Genomic DNA, 5,764 nt, shown 5'->3' with positions numbered 1-5,764 from the left:
TGAGCCAAAGAACATTCCGGAAGAAGTCAGAAGAATCCGGGCAAATTTCACACCAGGGATTGCGTGTGAGCTCAGGAAACGGTGTTGAAGACACAGGTGAGAGTGTCGGCCGGACCCACTGTGTGGACACTACGGTGGACACTGGAGCAGCCCCACGGGTGGGCCTTGGGAGCCTACAGGGCAGGCATCCTTGGGAGGGCGGGGGAAGGGAGGCAGCTCTGAGAGGTTGGGGCTGCAGGGGGGAGGCCTGGGAGGGACTGCAGGGGGAGGGCCAGGGCGGGCTGCAGGGGGGAGGGCCATGGGAGGCCCCACAGAGGTTCGGTTTGCCGGCGACCGTTGCAGGCCCCACGGGCGTGGAGACACCGGACCACAGCAGGTCAAGTGTTGAGACACGTCTTTTAGGGCCTTGAGAGAGGAATAGACGCGGGACCAGGGGTGGCCGCGCGGGGCCGCAGGGGCACCCACGTCCTTCCTGGAAGCCTCCCGCGCGACGCTGTCGGGGCTGCGGTCGGGTGGCGGTGAGCCCCCGCGGCGGCCACGCGGTGGCGCTGCAGGACAGCCTAGCGGCGGCGCCTGGCCGCCATGGGCTCCCCGTGGAGACCCCGCCCCGGGCACGTGCGCCCAGTGACCCCGCCCCGTATCCCAGCACCTCAGCACGTGGCCCGTCACACCCCAGCACCTGGCACCCAGCAGGCCGTGGCTTCTGGGGGTCCTCGCAGGAAGGTGGGTCCGAGAAGCCCGGGGTCGGGTAGAGAGCTTCCCGGACCCGGCTCTGCCCTGGGTCTGCCGGGCTAGGAGATGTCATCATCTGTCCGCTTATCAGCGGTTCATGTACTCCTTCAGTCATCCATCTTCCACGCACGCATTCGGCGCCTACTGTGTGCAGGCCCTGCTCTGGCTGCTGCCATGGGTTTACCTCAGGCATGGGGTCATGGGATGGCATGGTGTCCTGATGGGGATGTGGCATCCGGTCTCCAGAGCACCCCACACAGACGGACAGTGAGGGCGCAGTGTGGGAGCAGGGACGGGGCCCCCTCGTTGGAGGCTCCTAGCCCGACCTGGGGAGGGCTGACCTCACCTGATTTCTAAAGGTGGCTCGGGCTGCTCCCCCGTGGGAGACAGGGTGGCGGTGGGAAACGGCCCTGGAGGCCATGCGGGGCCGTCCTGGTGAGCCCGGGTGGAGGGGGCAGGTGCTCGGGAGAGGACAGGCGGCACGGACCAGCAGCTGGGGGCGGCCCTTTTGGAGAGAATCACCGCAGACGCACACCGGTCCACACCACTCCCTGTGAGGGGGCAACAGGAGCAGGGCACTGACCCTGAGCCCCTGGCCTCCGTGGGAGGGCGGACACGGGAGCGATGAGGCCTGGACGGGGCCGTGAGGAGCAGACGGACATGTGCCTAGCGGGTGCTGCCTGTGGGGTGTGAGCAGGGAGGGGTGGCCCCGGGGTGCCGAGGTGCTCCGCTCATGCTGCACCCAGGTGTGGTGGTCCCAGACCCAGGAAGGGTGTCTGGGAGTGGGAGAGTAGAGAAGGGGCCTGCAGGACAGGGGACCATGGGTGCGGGCGCAGAGGCCCGGGGGCAGGGGGCAAGGGCTGGGTGGGGCTGTCCCTCAGCCGTGCTGTCGCAGGAGCTGCGGGGTGGACAGGTCCAGAAGGGCCCTTGGGCCTCCCCTCCCACACGGTGCCCATGCCGCTCTGAGTGACAGCGGACTGCCTGGCGCTTCTGAGACTAGGTTATAAAAGCACGGGCCTTGTCCTGGCCGACAGTTTGATGCAACCCCACAGAGGGAGCTCGGAGCCAGGACCACCCGTGTGGCTGCTCGGCACCCTGACCCTCCCACACGGAGGTGACGGTGGGCTTGCGGTGAGCGGCTGAGCTGGGTTCTTTGTCACGCGGCAGGAGATAGCAGGTGCACGGCAACAACCTGCCCCTGAACTCGGCGCTCAGAGGCCACTTAGCTGCCTGCCAGGGGTCTTGGGGCCCCCTCCCAAGCTGGCCTGTGGCTGTTGGTGGGAGGGCTGCCCACAGGGCCACCCGATCCCCACGCCGCTTCCTTCGAGCCGGTGGTTTCTGGGGCCAGGTGCCAGGGCTGCAGGCTTCGTGCCCCCTACAGAGGCAGGGGCTGAGATGCCTCTGGGCCCTTCATGGCCCCAAGTCCCAGCCTTGCCCTGCGAGTCCCTGCAGCCCGCCCTCCCTCTTGATGTGCTGGACTTAGGAGAGTTTCCGTTTTCTGCAAGTGCAGCCCGGATTCAAACCCAGACCAGCCCAAAGCCCCACTCTGGAACCACACTCTCGCCTCTGTGTCTGGGCGTTTTGTGTATTGAGGTGACATTCACGTCACATACAACTCACCATTTTATTTATTTTTTAATTTTATTTAAAGATTTTATTTATGTGACAGAGTGACAGCCAGCGAGAGGGAACACAGCAGGGGAGTAGGAGAGGAAGAAGCAGGCTCCCAGCAGAGGAGCCTGATGTGGGGCTCGATCCCACAACGCCGGGATCACGCCTTGAGCCGAAGGCAGACGCTTAACGACTGCGCTACCCAGGCGCCCCCACAACTCACCATTTTAAAGTGAACAATTCAGTGCATTTAGCGCCTTCACAACGTCATGCAACCACTACCTCTATGTAGTTCTAGAACATTCTCATCACCCCAGGAAAGCACTCCGTTAAGTAATTACTCCGGAAAGTAATCACTCCCCACCCGTCCCCCAGCTCCTGGTAACCACTGGTCTTTCCATTTCTGTGGACTTGCCGACTCCAGATAGTTCGTAAAAGAAGTACACAGTATGTGGCTTTCTGTGTCTCTCCTCCTTCCATGTCTGTCCACGTTGAGGCCGGTGTCGGCACTTGCTTTCCAGAGCTGAGTAATAAATACTCCGTTGTGTGCGGACACTCTCGGCTGTGGTGAACTGCGCTGCCCAGAGCGCTCGTGCATGAGCTCCTGTGCGGCCGCGTGTTCGTTTCTCTGGGGAACGTAGCTCGGAGTGGAGTCGCCGAGCGGCGCAGTGACCGTAGGCTTAGCAGCGCGGGGCCCGCGGCTTCACTCCCTCCGCCTCCCGCCGCACCAGCCCGGCCCGGCTTTGGGATTTTGGCCGGTGCCGCGGGGGTGGGGCGGCCGCTCCCGGTGGTTTTGATTCCACAGTCCTAAAAACTAGCGACGCTGAGCTTCCTTCTCTCCGCCCGCTGGCCATCCGTGGGTCTTCTTTGGAAGAGTGGTCAGGGTCTTTCCCGCTTTAGAATCGGGTTGTCTGTCTCTTGGTTGTTGAGTTGTAAGAGGTCTTTGTGTGTTCTGGATATTAAACCTTATCGGGCATACGATTTGCAAATATCTTCTCTGGAGACGTTTTCCACACTCTTGGTAAATGTCTCTGATGCACAAAATGTGTCCTTTTTAGGAAGTCCAACTACCTTTTCTTTTGTTGCAGATGTCCCCGGAAATCTACCATCAAACTCCAGGTCATGAAGACTTACCCTGTGTTTTTCCCAGGAGTCCTACGGTTTCGGTTCTTAGATTCATGCCGTCAACCCACTGGAGTTCGTGTTCGCGTGCGGTGTGAGCTGAGAGCCCACCTTCGATCCCGGGCACGTGCGCGGCCCGTGGTCCCAGCACCATGTGCTGCGAGACCGCTCGCCCGGAGGAGGGTTCCATTCGCCTTGTTGAAAGGCAGCTGTGGGAGATGTTCGTGTCCATTCCCGGGCTCTCTATCTCGCTCCCCTGGCCGGGCAGCCCACCCTCAGCCCAGCACCACCGTGTGCATCACCGTGGCTTTGTAGTCAGTTTTGAAACAGGGAAATACAAACCCTCCTGGCTTTTTCGTGACTGAATGTTCTGGGTATTTGGGGGCCTTGCAATTCCATATGCATTTGACGGTTGGCCTTTCCATTTCTGCAAAAAGGCGGCAGGGGTTTTGATTGCGATGAGATGCGTGGAGCGTTGCCACTGATGGCCACTGGGCCTTTGTGCCCCTGAGCGCACAGCGACGGTGTGCTGGGCCGTCCGCCTTCCGCCACGTGCTGCGGTCCTCAGCGTGTAAGTCTCCATCTCCTTTGTTACATCTGTTCCAAGGTATCCTGTTCTTTTTGTAAATGGAATTGGTGTCTTCGTTTTCTTTTCGGGCTGCTCCTTGTTGGGGCGCCATTTGCTTTTTTCCCCCAGTCTGGAAAGTTCTGGTACATAGCAAAAAAGAAAGAAAAAGCCACGTGGGGCCCTCTCTGCCTTGGGTTGTAGTTGTTGCTGGCCTCTGCCCCCTTCCCTGGGGAGCCCAGGGGTGCACAGCTGAGGTTTCCTCAGAGCTGGCCGGGGGGCCGGAAGTGCCTGGTCTGGGCCTGGCTCCTACTGGCCTCCCCCCCAGCCCCTTCCCACCACAGTCGGGGGCCGCTCTGGGAGGCCCCAGTCTGGACTCCCACGTGGAGGGCTGGCGCACCGGGCCAGCTCTGCTGCCCACCTGGATCAGTGCTTCCATCCGGGGTGGCGACTTGTCCCCCTTAACGGTCCTTTCGCAACTCCGTCTGCACAGCGGGCAGCTCCTGGGTCGTTCATCTGCAGCCTTGGCCGCCTGTCCTGCTGGGCCTGGTGCTGCGGCCAGCCAGCCAGTCCTCCAGGGAGGCCCCTTGGGCTGAGGCTCCTGGGTGAAGCCTCCTCGAACCGCCTCTCCCCTGCTGTGAACAGCACCTCCCAGCGCGGGGGTCGGGGAGACAAGCACTGTCAAGGGAAGGCCTGGGAGAGATTCCTGCGAAGCCACGGGGTGGGCCTCTGCCTCCTGACCCCGAGGCCAGGCTGTGCGGCTGGGCAGGCCACTCGCTGGTACAGGTGGGTGGCTTTGTGCCAGCTGGGGCCTGGCAGGTGGGGGCCTCGGGGGCAGCCCTGACCCAGGATGTTCTGGCCGGAGAGGTGGGTGGGGGGCACAGCGCACGCCCTTGGGCCTGTCTTGGAGGCATGAAGCCCACCCCTCAAGCGTGGCTGAAGGCCCCGTCCCTCAGATAGAACGAAGGGGCTGTCCCTCTTCCAGCTGTTTCTGCCGAGGAGGGGAAATCGATTGAACACCGCCAGGGTCACCCGGAAACCAATTAGCTGAGGAACGGACAACAGACAGTAATTTAAACTCTCTTGCAGCTCCATCCTAACCCCCGATGCCGGGCCACCTGCCAGGCCAGGCAGGGCTGGGGAGGGGTCTCCCACGCCCTCCAGGAGAAGAGCTGATGGCTCCAGTTCCTAGCAAAGCCCCTGGTTAAAAACTCGGAGAAGAATGGGTCCGTGGGGGCTGTCCTCCTGCTCGCTGGAAATCGTAGGCAGGCGGCCGGGCTGCCCCCAGCCCTGTCCGTAATGAATCCCCAAACCAGCGCTTCCCACACTCTCCCTGCAGGGCCTTCCGTCCTGAGACAGGGATCAGCCCCGCACGCAAGCATGCCCGCACACGTATGCGCGCCGTGTCCCCGTGGGGACAGGTGTGTGCGTGTCTCTGCTGTGGGGGCCTCTGTGCCTGGGGCGCGGTGATGTGGGTGGTCAGCACCGAGATGACAGCCTGCGGATGCTACCCACGCGTCCCCAGGCCAAAATCCGACACAGGACAGAACTTTGGGCCACAGCTAACCTGCGTGGTGGCTCCTGGTGGCCCAGCAGGACGACGCCACGCGATGCCACTGCCCCAGGAAGCTCCCATCCTCCCGTGCGGGGCGGCGGGCCTGGGGGCCTGGGCGGGGCCGGGGGAAGGGGGAGGTGCGCTAGTCGCCTGGCGGGACCCTGGCGCCCCCCCCCCCC

This window comes from Ailuropoda melanoleuca, chromosome 13 (genome assembly GCF_002007445.2).
Source record: "Ailuropoda melanoleuca isolate Jingjing chromosome 13, ASM200744v2, whole genome shotgun sequence".
Taxonomy (NCBI): Eukaryota; Metazoa; Chordata; class Mammalia; order Carnivora; family Ursidae; genus Ailuropoda; species Ailuropoda melanoleuca.
This window is presented reverse-complemented; position numbering follows the sequence as displayed.